This window comes from Rhincodon typus, chromosome 7, assembly GCF_021869965.1.
Source record: "Rhincodon typus isolate 14 chromosome 7, sRhiTyp1.1, whole genome shotgun sequence".
Lineage (NCBI taxonomy): Eukaryota > Metazoa > Chordata > Chondrichthyes > Orectolobiformes > Rhincodontidae > Rhincodon > Rhincodon typus.
The window spans coordinates 16,815,814-16,833,605 of NC_063338.1; the positions used below are offsets into that span (position 1 = coordinate 16,815,814).

The following is a 17,792-nucleotide window of genomic DNA, read 5'->3' on the forward strand; positions in this document are numbered from 1 at the left end:
CTTGTTTTTCTCCCAGATGGTCTGTACTTTTGGCGGGGGGGTGGGGGGAGAAAAAAGCAGGAGTGGTTTGTAGAACAATGTTGCCATAAAACTCTCCTGGTTGTTTGCCAATCACTCCAATGCCCATTTATTCATTAGCACTGTGCACATTGACCTACACTGATTCCCAGTCTGGTACCACGTTGATCCAAGGATACTGCATTCCATTAATTCGATCTTTTGAGAACTCCCAATTTTCACTCCACGATTAGTGCCTGTATTCTCTGTTACTTGGGCCCTAAGTTATGTAATTCCTTCTGTAAATCTCCCTGTGTAACTCTATCTTTCAAGATGTTCCTTTAAAACTAACCTCTTTGATCATATGTCCTTGCATCGATTTATGTGGTTCAGTGTCAGATTTTGTTTGATAAGAGACCTTGGGATGCTTTACTAGTTAAAATGGTACTATGCAATGTAAAAAGAGATAACAAGGTGTAGAGCTGGATGAACACAGCAGGCCAAGCAGCATCAGAGGAGCAGGAAGGCTGACGTTTCGGGCCTAGACCCTTCTTCAGACCCTTCTTCTCCAGCATCTGCAGTTCCTACTATCTCTATGCAATGTAAATGTGAGTTGTTACTGGATGCAAGAAATAGTTTACTAGGACTTAATGCAGAATTAATTGTTAATTTGAGGTTTTCGTTAATCTTTTTATAGCTGAGAATAAGAAATGCTTTAGTTTATACTTGAGGGCCCTAGTTTATCTCCGACTTTCATTCCTTTGAATTTAGAAAGTTAAGGGATGTTTTAATTGAAATTTTCAAGACCTTAGGAAGAGGACAGACAGAGCAAGAAAGAACTATTGTCAATGGTTGGGGAGTCTGAGATTGTGGGCATAGTGTAAAAATTTTTTTTTTTAAAAAATCTTTCAGGAATGAAATTGAGAAACACTTTTACATGCAAAAGTTGATAGAAATTCTTTTATTCATTCGAGGGATGTAGACTTTGCTGACAAGACCAGCATTTAATGCTCATTCCTAATTACCCTTGAAAAGGTGCTGGTGAGCCACTTCCTCCCTCCACTGCGAATCATGGGGTGGCAGTGCATCGACAGTGCTTTTAGGAAGGCAGTTCCAGGGTTTCGACCCACTGAAGAGTTCCAATATATTTCTTAGAGAGGATAGTGTGTGGCATGGAAGGGAAGGTGGTGATGTTTGCATGTACCTCTGCCCTTGTCCTCCTAGCCAGTAGAGGTTGCAAGCTTGGAAGGTGCTGTGAAGGAGACTTTGGCGAGTTGTTTTAGTGCATCTCGGGATGGTGTGCACAGCTGCCACTGGGCATCAGGGTGAAGGCAGAAAATGTAAGGTGGAGTGCTGAACAACTGGGTTGCTTTGTCCTGGTGTTAGGGTTCTTTGAAGTTGCACTCATCAAGGATTTCATCATACTCCTGACTTGTGCCTTCTAGATGGTGGAGAAACCTTTGGAGAGACAGGGTGAATTAGTTGCTGCAGAATTGCCAGCCTCTGATCTGCTCTAGTAGCCGCAGTATTTATGTAGCTCGTCCACTTCAGTCACTGGCCAATGAAAATCTTCAGTATGTTGACAGTGAGGGACTCAGTAATGGTAACACCATTGAATGTCAAGGGATGATGGTTATTAGATTCTGTCTTATTGGAGACAGCACTCGTGCACTGCAAATATTAGAATGGCAAATATTTGAAACTTTCTTCTAGCATTTGCTGCAAGATTGTTGTCATCAATTTTAGATCTGTGTTTTTGTTTGTTAATCAAATGCATTTAGGGAAATGGAGATAAGTCATTGTTCAGTCAGGATCTCATTGAAATGCAGAACATGATCAAGGGGTGAAATTGCTTTCTCTTGTTCCTATGCTAAAACAGTTTCATTCAACAATATGATGATCCCCCAGTGCTGCTCTGAGCATCCAGCTAGGTTCTGTGCTTACATTCCAGTGTTAGGTTTGATTCCATATTGATTATGTTAAACTAGCCTGTTAAAGAAAAAGTAAACCTTTCCATGATGTTATCACTGGGAGAAACCTTCCTTAGGAGTGAGAAAAAAAAAATTTAAACATCTTTTATGTTTGAGTGAACCGTTTCAGAAGTTAGAAAAACAAATCATGGTTTGAAGTTGCTGTTCTGGCTGTCTTCACATTGAAATAATTATAAATAAATACCACATTATCAGCTGACAGGGACATCATGCGTAGAAAGATCCCATGAACAGTCCATTAAGTATTTTCTTAGACATTATCTAAACTATTATCTGTAAAGAATCAATTATAAAAAGTTCAGATCTGCAGACTTGTTCCAATAAAAACGAGTTTGAATGGAGCTGATATTACTTGCCTCACAACACTTTGATTACATCTGAAAGTGGAGTGACAACTGTTTGTACGTGATAAAAGCAGAAATTTTTGGAGAAAGCTCTGGCAGCATCCGTGGAGAGATCTTCTGAAGAAAGGTCACTGGATCCAAAACGTTAACTCTGCTTTCTCTCCACAGATGCTGCCGGGCCTGCTAAGTTTCCAGAAATTTCTGTTTTTGTTTCAGATCTTCAACACCTGCATTTCTTTGATTTATCACGTTGTTGTATTCTGTACAGGGAATTAAATCTGTGCTATACAGAATTATTCTGTATCACATTCTAACCATTCACCAACTGAGCTTATCATCTCCCACTTTTCCACAGTAACTAAACGTCAAAAGTACTGATCATTTTCTCTTAGATGATACAAGGTTTTGAAAGGGTCCAGAGAAGTGCAATTTCCTCCTTGCTTTCCCTTAGCTTCCAGCGTTTCCAAGGAAAGCAGATTTGCAAGGCTGATGTAGTGAAATTGCAAATTTAAATAGGTGTTAATTAATATGGATAGAGCCCTCTATACTCGTTTCCTGCCAATTCACCATCCCATTTTTGTTACTTCAACCTGTCCATTAACCATATGGAGATGCATGTCAGATGTTGCAGTACCAACCCTTAGTGGCTTGTAGTTAGAAGACAGGGCTCCCCTCTTCCAAAACAAAACGTAAACAGATTGGACAGCTCCCAGTGGGGCACTGCAGTGGAACTAAATCAAAGTGTCAACACAAAATTACAGAACTGCACCAGAAACTTAACAAAATTAAATCAAAGCATTGTCATCTGAGGTGACGATTGGATAGTTAAATAAGCAACAAGGTTGGACAACCCTTGGTAGGGCATTGTGACAGAATCAAATGGTTAATAGAAACTTACAGCACTGGAACAGAAACTCATCCAGTCAAACCAAAATATCATTATCCAGAGGATAGTGCATCCCAGCCCCTGTGGTGCCCACCAGGCCCTAAAGTCAATCCTCCTCTCTTTGCTGAGTCTAAGGGACTGGTTAACTCATAGTAATTCAGGATAAACCACTACTGAGTCTTCATGAGATGAGGACCTTGTCTTATATAAGATGTAGTTTATTGTGTGATAGCAATAGGTTTAAAAAAAAGGAACAAAAACAGAAGTTGCTGGAAAAGCTCAACAGGTCTGGCAGCATCTGTGAAGAAAAATCAGAGTTAACGTTTCGGGGGAGGAGGGGGAAAGTTGGGGGTGGAGGGAAACTTTCACATTAAAAATGATCCAGTCATCAGGAGAAAAGTTATTTCTGTATTTCCCATGACTTGGGGGAATAGAGGGTTAAGTGAAAAATCAGCTCACAGCATCCTATTCCCACGACGCTGCTCCCAATGTGCAAGACAACAAAAACAGAAATTGCTGGAAAAACTCAGCAGGTCTGGCAGCATCTGTGAAGAAAAATTCAGAGTTAGCATTTTTGGGTCAGGTGACCCTTCCTCAGAACAGAGTTGCCTTTGGCAACCAATTGCCCTTGAACTGATTGGCTTGCAGGGACACCTCAAACAAAGTTTTGAGAAAGGGTCACTGGACCCGAAACGCTAACTCTGATTTTTTCCTTCACAGGTGCTGCCAGACCTGCTGAGCTTTTCCAGCAACTTCTGTTTTTGTTCCTTATTTACAGCATCTGCAGTTCTTTTGGTTCTTATTCAGCAATAGGTAAAAGTTTCATTGATAGGCTAGGCTTAATTGCAGAAACTATTAGGATCAAGAAATGTGTGTTTTCATCAGGACCTCGTGCTAGACTCCCTCTTCTTCGCACAAAGACTGTGCGACATCAAAGGGTTCAGTGAAGCTTATTGCAGCTTCAATGTTAACTCTCTTGGAACCATCATATTATACAACAATACAGGTGGGTGATTGAGGGCTGAATGTTATTTAAAGAGATTTACAACACCATTCAGGAGAGGTTTGTGGCAACTCATTTTCTTTATTCTTTCAGACATATGTGTATTATGCAAAAGTCCAGCATTTGCTACCCATCCCCAATTGTCCTTGAACTGATTGGCTTGCAGGGCCACCTCAAAACAGTTAAGAGTCAACCATATCGCTGTGGGCCTGGAGTCACATGTAGGCCTGACAGGGTAAGGATGGTAGATTTCCTTCCCTAAAGAATATGTGTTATGATCCCAGCCTGGACAAATTAGATCCCAGACTGCAACCTCGCTTGATAAATCATATTTTATTTTGTTTTGTTTTAACAAGGTAGTCGCTCACTGAAACATAAGCATGCAAAATTGCAGATTTTGTTTTTAGAGATTAAAACAGAAACTTACAAACCTACATAAGTGAAGATAAAATAGAATAAGCTAATTTACGTATAACACAAATTGAAAGATTTTTAAACAACACCCCTTTGTCAATTAAAAAAAAATGCCTCATAATACCCAAAAGCATTTAACACCTCAATAGGTTTTATGCCACCTCTGTTTTTAGCTCCTAAACTGAAACCTGCTATAGTTTATTCCTGGCTATCATACACGTTGTTGGCCTTGCAAGGTCATAACATCCTAAAGCAAATAAAAACCCATTATGGTTTTTAAAGTAGCTCTCTCAAAATTGCTTTATAATAAATCACCATGGGTACAGAAATACTTAAAGTATTAAGTTCAGATACACAAAACCCATATGTCACTAATTAATCATTCAAACCCAAATCTAAAATATGGTATAAACATTTTTAAAATAAATCAGACAGTCCTATCACACATGGAACAGGTAAATTTTATCAACAGTTGATGATGGTTATTATGGTTACCATCACAGAGAATACCTTTTGAATCCCAGATTTATTCACTGCATTTTAATTTCACTAGCTACAGTGGTGGGATTTGAAACAGTGCCCCAGAGCATTAGCCTGGGCCTTGGCATTACTGTTACCACCCCAAGACATTTATCGCATTAATCTGGGTGTGTTCATATCACAGTCACAGAAGTGTTAGGACAATCCTCTCATTCTTTTACAACAGACAGAATCTGAGCGACCTGAGCTGTTTAAAGGGGATGCTTGTTTATTCAAACAAAAATGGCTTTGTGTAACCACATTGAATGGATTTTCAAATTCGTAACTGCTGAATGATCTTCCAACTCCAGCAATCCATCTATTTATTATGTTTTAAAACTGGATCCCATTTCGGATTGAAACCCTGTCCTTGGAGAGTCACAGGGTTCGCTGACAGAAGTTAGTCTGTGTCATACAAACGGTTCTGGAGGGAGACCTGAGAACATCACTCAGGTTTGCTCGCCAAGAGGCAATAATATTTGATACGGAATTCCGCAACAGTCTCACTGGACACTCCCAAGGCCTTCAGAAGCCTAGAGAGAAAGAGAGAGTGGAAAAAATCATTAAACATAATCTACAACATTCAACTCAGAGAAATCAGTGTGACTATGCAGTGAAGTGGAGCCGCTCAGAGAGGCAATAATTTCATAGAATTGCAAGAAGGAGACCATTCCTTTCTGTCCTTTAGTACAGCTACCCCAGTTAGTCTCACTCCCTTGCTTTCTCTATACAGCACAGAATTATTTCCCTTTCAAAGGATTATTGAATAAGACCATAAGACCGTAAGACATAGAAGCAGAAGTTAGGCCATTCGGTCCATTGAGTCTGCTCTGCCATTCAATTATGGCTGATAAGTTCTTCAAACCCATTCTCCTGCTTTCTCCCCGTAACCCTTGATTCCCTTGATAATGAAGAACCTATTTATCTCAGTCTGAAATGTACTCAATGACCTGGCCTTCACAGCCTTCTGTGGCAGTGAATTTCATAGATTCACCACGCTCTGACTGATGAAGTTTCTCCTTATCTCCATTCTAAAAGGTCTTCCCTTTACTCTGAGGCTGTGCCCTCGGGTCCTAGACTCTCCTACCAATGGAAGCATCTTCCCAACATCCATTTTGTTCAGGCCATTCAGTATTCGTAAGTTTCAATTAGATCCCCCTTCATCCTTCTAAACTCCAATGAGTATGGTCCCAGAGTCCTCAAAAGTTCCTCATATGTTAAGCTTTCCATTCCTGGGACCATTCTCGTGAACCTCCTCTGAATCCGCTCCAGGGCCAGTACATCCTTCCTGAGAATGGAGTTCTTGTAACACAGTAGATAGCATCCTGGCTCCAAGTCAGGTGCTTTTGGTTCGAGTCCTCCTCAAGGTGTATTCATGTCCAAACAGTGAAGAGCTGGTCAGCTATATGACAGACAGCATATTGGAATGTCTACCTTCACTAACCACAGCTCCAGACTACAACATGTACGTAACAGTATACGATGCCACACCATCCATCTCCCTCTTAGTGAACAGTAAGACATCCTGCAAGTATTTATCCAGTTCTCTTCTGAAAGTTATTTTGAACGTTTCCTCTGCTCTTTCTGACAGTGCGTTCTGAATCATGATCCATTGTTTAAAACAAAAACAACTCTTTCATCTCCCCTTGTATCTTTTGCCAATTGCCTTCAATCTGTCCCCTCTGCTTACTGGCCCTCCTAACACTGGAAACAACTTTGACATGCAATTTCCTTTGTGATTTGAACACTTCTATTACATCTCCCTTTTCTGATGAAGGGTCTAGGCCCGAAACGTCAGCCTCTCTGCTCCTATGATGCTGCTTGGCCTGCTGTGTTCATCCAGCCCTGCACCTTGTTGTCCCTTTTCCCTTCTCTACTTTAAGGAAAACAACCCCAGTTTTTTCCAGGCTGCCTGTGAAACAAAGGGCACTCACCCTGGGATTGTTATATGAACAAGAGTAGGCCACTTTGCCCTTGACTCTGCTCCACCTCTCGAAAAGATCATGGCTGATCTGATTTTAATCTCAACTCTACATTCCTGCATATCTCCAATAATCTTTCATCCCCTTTCATCCCCTTGATAATTACTTCTGCCTTAAGTATTTCAGATTCTGCGTCCACTGCCTAGCCTCCTGCCCTGAACTGGAATGCTTCATCAACTTTGCTTCCAATTTCCACCCTATCTTCAATTTCACGCGGTCCGTCTCTGACTCTTCTTTTCCCTTGCTTGACTGTCTGTCTCCATTTCTTATAACCCCGCTGCCTCCCGCAGCTGCCTGGACTACACTTTCTCATACCTCACACTCGGTCAAGACTTCTTAAAAAAATTCCTTCACAGAATGTGGGCATGACTGGCAGGGCCAGCATTTGTTGCCTATCCCTAATTGCCCCTGATTTGCCCATTCCATTTCAGCAGGAAGCCAAGTATCAACCACATTACTGCGGGTCTGGGGTCACATTGAGGCCAGGCCGGGTAAGGATGGCAGATTTCCTTTCCTCAAATGAACATTTGGGAAACACATGGGTTTTTACAACAATCACAAGTGTTATGCAGTCACCATTAGACCAGCTTTTGATTTTCAAATTCTACCATGGTGGGATTTGAACCCATGTCCCCACTAAACCACTGCCACTCCTCATTCCATCTTCCAAATTCCTCCAAATCTGTGACACCTGTTCTGATGATGCAACCTTCCACAACAGCGCTTCGGAAATAACACAGAAATGGTACTTTTTTTCCGAAGAAGGGTCCCGACCCAGAACGTCACCTTTCCTGCTCCTCTGATGCTGCCTGGCCTGCTGTGTTCCTCCAGCTCCACACTGTGTTATCTCTGACTCCAGCATCAGCAGTTCTTACTATCTCTGAGTGCTTTGGAGATGTTTTCTTTCTTCAGTTGAGGATTCCACGCCACCACAGATGGCAGGGCCCTCAACGATGACCACAATCCTTCCCGCACTTCTGTTTTCAACCCTTCCCCTCTATCTCAGAATCGGGATAGGATTTCATCCATTTCTCACCTTCCACCCCACCAATTCTCCATTTTCAATGATCAACCCTCGTTACATCTAGCACAAAGACAGCATCCTCCCTTCAGCATTCTGAAAGGACTGTTTCCCTCCCTTGTCCACTCCGGAGTCACCCCAAACCCCATCCCAAGGCACCTTTCCGTGCAAACACAGGAGATGTGATGCCTGTCATTTTACCTTTTCACCGTCCAAACACTCCTTCCAGGTGGTACAATGACCTGTGTGTCCTTCTTTCAATGGACTCTATTCCTGCTCACAACGTGGTCTCCTGTCCATTGGGGTGGCCAAACGCAGACTGGTTGAATGCTTTGAAGAACTCGCAATCAGTTTCTGAATGTGAGCTTGAACTTCCGCTGACCTGTCACTTTAATTCTCCACCCTCGCACTTACACTGACATCCCTGTCTCCTCAACCTGCTTCCCTGTTCTAAGGTTAGCTCAGTGTGAGCTTGAACAGTAGCACTTCATCTCTCGATATGGCTCTTCACAGCCTTGTGGACTGAACACTGAGTTCAACAATTTTAGACCAAAGAACTCTGAGCTCCATTTTGTTTCTTTCGCTTCGCTTGTTTCGGATTATTTTCCTTTCAGTCAGCAGCACGCCTGAGCTCAGCATATCTTTCATTTCTTTGTTTCTTCTCTTGCCCATCTCTGTTCCCTTGGTCCCGAAGGACAAAGTCTTTTGCCGTTCAATCTCTCCTGTCTTTCACACCGTTCTTTTGTGGGGGACTTGTTTTTTCCGTACAGCCGTGCTGATCCCACCCCGGGAATGGTAATGAACGTAGGTTCAGTTTATTTGAAGGTTTGTCACAGGACTGTACAGCAGGCAGGCTTGTTACAATAGCTCAGCGACACCTCTAAATGCTGCAAGTTACACTGACGGCAGATGCTAGTCACATGTTCTACAGCCTCGTTACTGGCTTATTAGCATGCTCCCTCTTAAACCGGTATCACAACAGAATATTACAGACCTTCCCTTCGTCCTTGTTGCACCCAATGTTTGATCTGATTTGATTTGATTTATTCACTGTCACATGTACCTAAGTACAGTGAAAAGCTCTGTTAACGAGCACTACAGCTATTACATCTCCAAATTTTCCCAGTACTGGTGAAAGGTCACAGACATAAAACATTAACTCACTTGCTCTCTCCATTGATGCCGCTCGCATTTACAGTATTTTCTGTTTCTTTTTTAGATATTCGGCAGTATATTTACAGTATCCTGTTTTCAACTATTCTGATCAATCACCTCTGACGTCTCCGAGGTCTTGGAAATTTAGCCTTTCCTAAGTAATGCTGAACCAGCTGTACAATTTATAATGGATTAGCCTAACTTTCTTGCCCTTGTGTGTCACGCCTCTATTTATGAGCCCCAGGATTCTGTATGTTCTTTTAACAACTCTCTCATCTTGACTTGCCACTATCAAGCACCTGTGTTCATCAACCATCCCCAGGGCCTCTCGGTTCTGTTGTCACATCCCAGGCTAAATACACAGCGCTCCAAGTCACAGATTTAACTGTGGGTGTCATGTCACTTCATCTGCCATCCTGGCCAGTTTCCCAAAGTGTGCTGTTTCACCTCCCAAGTTTAGATGGCTACTACAAGGAAGGTGGGTAGTGTTTGTGGGTAATATCACTGGACTAGTATCAGAGGTGGAGGCTAGGGCTCCTGCAACATTGGTTCAAATCCCACCATGACAGCCGGTGGGATTTTAAATTTGATGAATACATCTGGAATATAAAACCAACCTCAGTAATAGTAAGCGTAACGATTATTACTGATTGTTGTAAAAACCTATCTGGCTCATTCATGTTCTTTAGGGACAGAAATCTCCCATCCTTACCAGGTTGGGCCTACACGTGACACCAAGTCCATAGCAACATGGTTGACTCTTAACTGCTCTCAGAAGTGGCCAAGTGAGCCAGGCAATTCAAGGGCACTTACGAAAAGACAGCAAATGCTTCACCCCAACAATGACCTCCATATCCACTAATGAGTAAAGTTAAAGTATACCATACAGTATCTTATCCAAATACCATACAGTATCCAACATTAAAGTCTGCATACAGTCACCTGTTGTCACGGCCTTTTTCCTTTATCTTAGTGTATGTGCCATAGACTCCATTTGTAACTAACCATACTCCAATAAAGTTTGCAAACAAACTTTTAAGTGCCCTGTGATATATAAGTTTAAGGATGGGAAATAAATGCTGAGCTAGCCAGTGACGCCCATGTCTCATAAACAAATAAACCAAAATTAATAAGCTAAATATACCCAATTGCTGTCAAGCAATAACTACATCTGGTTAAAACCAGAGCCACTTCTTGTGAAGAAAATTTTCGTTTTGTGTCTGAGTAAATTTCTTCAAGAAATTAGATATTTCCCTCATCAACCTGTTTAGACACACCTCTGGAGCACGTGGGACTTGAACCCAAGCATTTCAGCCCAGAGGCAGAGACACTACCACGACACCTCAAGGGCTCTACTCACTTCTTGTTAAGACTCAATAGTGGCTGGTCCTCCACCACAATTAATAAATTAGGCTTTTAGACACAATCAAAGGAAAGGAGATTGGCGGCAGCATCCTTCCACCCAAAAATACCACGGTTTAGTCACCCCATTCCATAACTTTCCTGTCACCATGTGCGGGTTACTCCGAATGCCTGTGGCTTGCATGTAATCTGCAATGGTCTGTGAAATGAATTGTGGCCCATTGCCCGATCATGCCTTTAAAATATTTCAGTCAACGCAGATGAGGTTTTCTCTGCTGTTGTAGACTTCATCGCAACATATCGTTGTATGAGTACCAGCTGTAGTAGTCAATCATCGTTTTTCCTGTTGGAAGTGGACTTAAAAAGTCAACTGCTACACCGTCCCATGGCCCAGTCAGTAGGAATGTGTGATGTATTGATTCTGGTGGATTGGATCCACTGACAAGTTAATATTCATAACGTGTTTTGACAGACTGCGACCCATCTTTCTCCATCCCTGGTCTGTATTCTTTGGTTTGCGAGTTTTGTTTCATACCAACGGCCCATGACCTAACTTTTGTACCACTACACTTTTGTACCACTACACTTACTTACTCTGCGTTTACTCTCTGCATTTCCCTGTAAGTACTGCTGACTGCAAGCTCACAACATGAATCTCAGCTTCTTGTCACGTTCCCCTCCAGTGGTTCCATGACTAATGACGTTATCTGTGATGTTAGCTATTCCTGGGATTCCCTGTATCGTCTTATGGATTTCCTATTGATAAATCTCTGGCACTGCATTGATGGAAAACAGCAATCTCTTTTGTTGATTAAGTCCAAAACGAGTGACAAACATTGTCACCTTCCTTGAAACAAGATGACGCTCCAGCTAGGGTTATCCCATTTGTCTAATTTGTAATAAGTCTAATTTGGAGAATACCTCGCTTATTGAGAACTTTAGAAAACTTTGTTGATGTGGGTAATGTTCTCTGAGCTCCATTTCATTCACCTGTTATACATCGATATAGAGTCTGACATTTTGGCACAATTACAACAGGGCTCATCTTTGGTCTTGGTCCTTTGACTGATCTGTGATGTCTTTATTGACCAGTTCCTCAACTCTTGCCTCAGCTCTCCTTCTCAGACCGAAAGATATTCAGTGTACAGGCTGTGCTGTAGTCTTCATATTCTTGTCGATGGTGAATCCCACTTGGTAATTGTGCAACTTCTCAATTCTTTGAATCATGGATCCAAATGCTTCACTGAGCTTCACATCAGCTTTCCCAGAATTTATTTTCAAAGTGCTGTGTAGCACCACTGTCCTGTCACCTATCCCCGACACTGCACACACCCCTCCCCCAGTCTTGAGCAATTTATCTGCTCAGAGGAAGCTCACCTTCCTCCTTAACCACTAAAACCCCCGCTTCTTTATTCTGATTTCCCACCCTCTTGTTTACAGTTATGTACCCAACAGTTTGAAGGTTTAGATGGGTGAGGATGGAGCTTATTGATACAGCTCTGAGACGGCTTCACTTCTCCCCCACAGTGCTCTGTTGGTGACATTACGGTCACTTCTTGAAATGACAATAACTCTTCAGCATCACCTTCGTTCTCTCCAGATTGCTCCTATTGAAAGAAGACATACATCTACAAATTGCTTAATTGTGTCCTCAGTCTCGGCACCATTTTTCCACTCATCTCACAGTTATGTTACATTCACCATCCCTGCCAGGCTTACCTCTCCATTCAGCTCTGTTTCTGCTCTTCTTGACAAAATGGTCTCTGTCCCCACATGGTTTTAGATAGCTTTCGCTTGGCAGAGCAGCAGGCATCTCTTCCATAGTGCCGCAAGTTGTGGCATCTGAAACACTCTCTCTCAGACCTCTGCTGTTTAACATTTTACGTGGCTCAGACTCTGTTGTGCCACTCAGTTTCATCATGCCAATGGCGGAGGTGGGGGACCAGGTTTTAATGCTGTGAAATTGTCCATCCATTGCTTCCAATACAGCTGCTATTCTCAAAGTATTATTCGAAATTGCCTGCAGCTTACACTTCAACCTGTCCAGCTTGCAGTGTTGGCCCATCTAACCCATTATCTTAGTTATTCAGATCTTTCTCAGTATAAAGGCATCGAAACATCTGCTGTACAAATTGAAGGACCGTTTGACCCGATTCTGTCTCGTCTGACGGGTAACATGACCTTTTGAATGTGGCATTTGGCGTCACACCATAATTGTTCAAAGTTTTTGGTGCACATTCATATTCCACCTTTTCTGCCCTGTGCCAGGCGACATCTCAAAAGCCTCGCTGACTGAAGCACTCACATTGAACTGAAGCACTAAGACCAGTTGCTGTGTTATCCTTGCAACCGTCTCCTGAAGGCCAAGTTGTGACTGTCAGCAGATGCTTTAAACTCCTCTCGCCACACTTTTCATATCATACTGACTTCATCTATAAGATCAAATAGCTCAATTCCCCAGACTGTAGACACATTAGGAGCCAGGACACAATCTTAAATATCTCCGTATTTATCATTGTTGCCACAATCACATCACAGGCTGAAAGAACCAGACTCCCACACACAGATTTAACTGCAGATGTTACATTTAGGTAGCTAGATCCCCTTTAACATTGGACTAATTAATCCTTGTATTTTATTTACTCAAATTCTGAAGAGGGAGAGCGTGAGGTTCTCAGAACTACAATACACAGATAGTTACGGTCGTAAATTGTACATTTCTTACCACCAACTCTAAATACATTTACAATGTAGGCTCGGGAAATTCTATTTGACTATGGCGCCCCAGCCAATATTTCCAGGAGACAGGCTGGACTTTTTAATTGGTCATTCACAGGATGTGAGCATTGCTGGTAAGGTTGCTCAACTCTTAAGTGCCTTTCAGAATGTGGTAGAAAGGCACTTTCTTACACTGCTGCTGTTCATGTGGAAGGTAGGAGGACACAGGGGTAGGGAAGGAATCCTGGTACTGTGACCAGTGACAGTGCAGCAATGGCGACATAGTTGCAAGTCAGGATAGTGCGTGGCTTGGAGGGAAACTTACACAAGTGGTGGTGTTCCCATATATCTCTTACCTTTGTTTTTCTAGATGGTAGTGGACATGGGTTGGGAAGGTGTGATTGAAGGTGTCATGACAGGTTGCTGCAGTGTGTGTGTTGTATCATATTCCAATATAGGTTACTCATGAAAGATCAGGCCAGACTTTGTGGTTGCTGTTAAATAACATTTACTGACAGGCTGTGCATGATGGTAAGGATCCAGAGCAGTGTGCTATTTCGCACCGGGTCCAACCTCTTGGCAAAGTAGTTAGAGCACAACTGAAATCAAATCAGTGCTTACCTCAAGGGCCCATCTACACATTGATTAACCCTATTTCAACATTTCCACCTCCCCTATATATCCCCTCTCAGCTTCCAGGATTATTAACTAAAAGTTTATTCTTAAAATTGTTGCCTGAAACATTCAACTAAAAGGGCTCCCCTTTAATGGGATAACACAGTATGGAGCTGGAAGAACACAGCGGGCCAGGCAGCATCAGAGAAGCAGGAAAGTTGATGTTTCGGGTCAGGACCCATCTTCAGAAAACCCACCTTCCTGCAAGAATGCGATCCCCTACTCCCAGTTCCTCCACCTCCGCCGTGTCTGCTCCCAAGATGGAGCATTCCACTCCCGGACATCCCAGATGACCCCCTATTTCAAGGACCGCAGCTACCCCCTCTAGTGATCGAAAATGCCCGCAACCGCATCTCTTGTGTTTCCCGCACCTCTGCCCTCACATCCCCTCCCCCCAACAAAAATAACGACAGAATCCCCCTTGTCCTCACATATCACCCCACTAACCTCCGCATCCAGCGTATCATTCTCCACCACTTCCACCACCTACAATCCAACCCCACAACCGAAGATATATTTCCCTCCCACCCCTATCTGCCTTTCGTAGGGACAGCTCTCTCCACGACTCCCTCATCTGCTCCACACTCCCCACTAACCGCACCACACCTGGCACCTTTCCCTGCAACCGCAGGAGGTGCTACACCTGCCCCTACACCTCCCCCCTCACCTCTATCCAAGGCACCAAACAAGCCTTTCACATCAGATAGATGTTCACTTGCACATCCATCAACTTAGTCTACTGTATCCACTGCTCCCGATGTGGCCTCCTCTACATCGGTGAGACCAAGCGTAGACAAGTAGAGCATCTGCGCTCTGTATGTGATAAACGACAACACCTTCTGGTCACCAACCATTTTAACTCCCCCTCCCACTCCCTGGGTGACATGTCCATCCTGGGCCTCCTCCAGTGTCACAATGACGCCATCCACAAACTGGAGGAGCAGCACCTCATATTCCGCCTCAGGAGCCTACAGCCCGATGGCCTAAACATGGAATTCACCAGTTTTAAAATCTCCCCGCCCCTGGCCTCATCCCATGACCAACCCTCCCTCTCATCCCCACCTCCTTGACCTGACATAACCTGCCCATCTTCTCTCCCACCTATCCGCCACTCCCATCTCACTGACCAATCCCCACCGCTCCCTACCTGCATTCACCTATCACCATTCCACCTACCTTCCCCAGCCCCACCCCCCTCCTCTCTCTATTTATTTCGGAGTTCCCTTCCCTCTCCACCATTTCTGAAGTAGGGTCCTGACCTGAAACGTCAACTTTCTTCAGAACCTTCTCCTTTAATTAACTGTATTTGCAATTCCATCCTCCCCCCCAGCCTCCAGCTAAGAAGTCCGTTATTTACCAACTCAAGCGCTGTGGAGACCTCAGTTCTCCCTGATCTGGTTGTTTGAAATGAATTAGGAAAGTGATGGCATGAAGGCTGTCTTGGACCAGAGTTTCAGCAGCTGAAACAAAATGAGTATAATTGGTGTTAGTAGCCTAAAGTTCATCGTACTGAAAGGGCAAATTGCCAGTGGCTGTAGCATCAGAATATAGGCTGGTTGGTGCTTATTGATATGGTACCAATTCTGTTTCACTGGACTATCTCTTTCTCAATATCTGTTGAAAAGATGATCTGACAATGAAAGACCACTGGTGAAATTGCACCATCTAAGAACGGCTGACGACTACCAAACTGCAATAGCAAGATTATGTCATCTTGAGGTTCTTGCACAGTATTCTCAGATTTAAGATGAAGGGAGGAGTCAATACTGCAGAGTATGGATTCACTTCAAGGAAATGCAAGGATTGCAAACAATGAAATTGTTTGGGCGATTGCTGCTTACGTCGGAAGCTTTGCAATCAAGGCAGTCAAGACAGCATCTGAAGTTAGCATGCAATACTCTGGATGAAAAGATGAGATGAATGAAATATCAGCATTCACAATTGTCATATAAATAGTGCCTATGGAGCACGAGATCAAAAAGAAGAGTTGTTTGGGCTCTTATACAAAAGATGAACATCATTCTCATGCTTCAATAGTGCTGAAGACTTTTCCTGCATAGGTAGTGCTTTCAATTCCCTGTATTCTTGGACAATCTCATGATGCCTACTCTTTAGGTGAATGTCTTGTGAAATTGAAAGTCCTGGAGCTTTCATTACATCTTGATAAAGAAACACTACTTGTGTCTTGTGAACACTATTGGGCACAAATTGGCCTCATATAGGAGTCGTTGAAAACCTGGAGACCACTCTCTGATACAGAAGAGGATCAAAGGGATCTTGATGTGCTGTATCACAGGCTGAAGAATCTGGTAAAACAGGATGTTTTTCTTCAAATTACAACATTGGGTTTGATAATAGCATTTGGGTTCAGTTGTTGGGTGTGTCTCCTAGTTAGGAATCTCTGAAAAAAGAGGCTCATCCTCTTCTAACATAACTGGATGGGGGTCATGAAACTAATCAGACTCTAGGAATAGCCCAGAAAGTTCTTCACAGAACCTTACTCACTCAATCTTCATTGTTCAACAGACCAAACCAATATCGAAAAGTTGAATTTGGAAGCAAAAGACTTTCAGAGATTTACAACCATTTTATTGTAAATCTATAGTTTAGCACAAATGTCAGTTTCCATCGTTCCTTTCTGGATCCTTTGCCAGTCCAGAAACCAAGTCCCCACTGGCGAAAAAATCCATCTTTTATTTTTTCTACCTAGAAGTGTTATCACACACAACTGAGTGACCGTCCCACCATCAAAATCACTGTGACTCTTTTTATTTCATTCTTTTAAAAAAATGACTACCAACCACCAGTAAAACCCATGTAGCCAATTCAATATCGACAAGCAAAACCCATTAAGAACCCAGCTCTTAAAGATGAAGCTGAATGGGCATTAACAACTCTCAATCACCACTGGAGCTGTTTGGGTTGATGCCTAAAAAGAGACCTGCATTTCTAACACTGACATTCTCAGCATGAAACCTCAGCATACTGGAGAAAGCTACGGGAAATCTATGCCCAGTCTTCAGTGAATGAAAGCTCATGTTCCCAGAGACGCTGAGCTAATTCTTCATGAAATAGGCTGGTATCATCTTGGCATCAAGTGTGTTTTTATTGGGCTAGAACATCTAACAACTGTTGTAAGAGATTTGGTTGGGACGCATGCTTGCCAACTCAATAAGGATTGGTTCTAATGTTGAAAGACGTAAATAGAATCCTTAATAAATTTTCCATTATAAGTAAGTGTTGCTTCAAAACACCTTTCAACTGGACTTCCCTTACATCGATTCTCGACTTTTAATGGTCAAAAGTGTACAGGATGAAGCCATTCCAAATGACCAGAAAGGACAGTAATTGTTGCTCCTGAACTGAGAAAAAAATTACCAACAAAATTTTTTGACTCTCAATCTTACCAACAATAATCTTGGCCCAGATCAATATCATCACCTGCTGAAGGGCCAACAATGTGTACTTTATTCATCAAGTTCATTCATTCAACTTCATGTCTTCTTCATTTTCTTGCTCAATTTGCTGGAATTTTCTTTGCTCTGCAAACGACCTGTTTGATTTACTTTGAAGAGGTTGTTTTATCATTGCAAACATGCTGAAGGTGGCCCAATCACAGTAAAGGTATGGAATGCCTCCTGCTGGACAGTCTTGTCAGCTGCGGTGCTTCCTCGTACCTCACCACCAACACTTCAAAAATTATGGTTGCTGCCTTTTCCTCATTT

The 17,792-nt window shown here is 42.7% G+C and overlaps 1 pseudogene; it reads right to left on the reverse strand.

Annotated features, from left to right (window-relative positions):
- Positions 1-5,599: 5,599 nt before the first annotated feature.
- Positions 5,600-17,792, reverse strand: part of LOC125483476 — a 36,477-nt pseudogene continuing 24,284 nt past the window's right edge.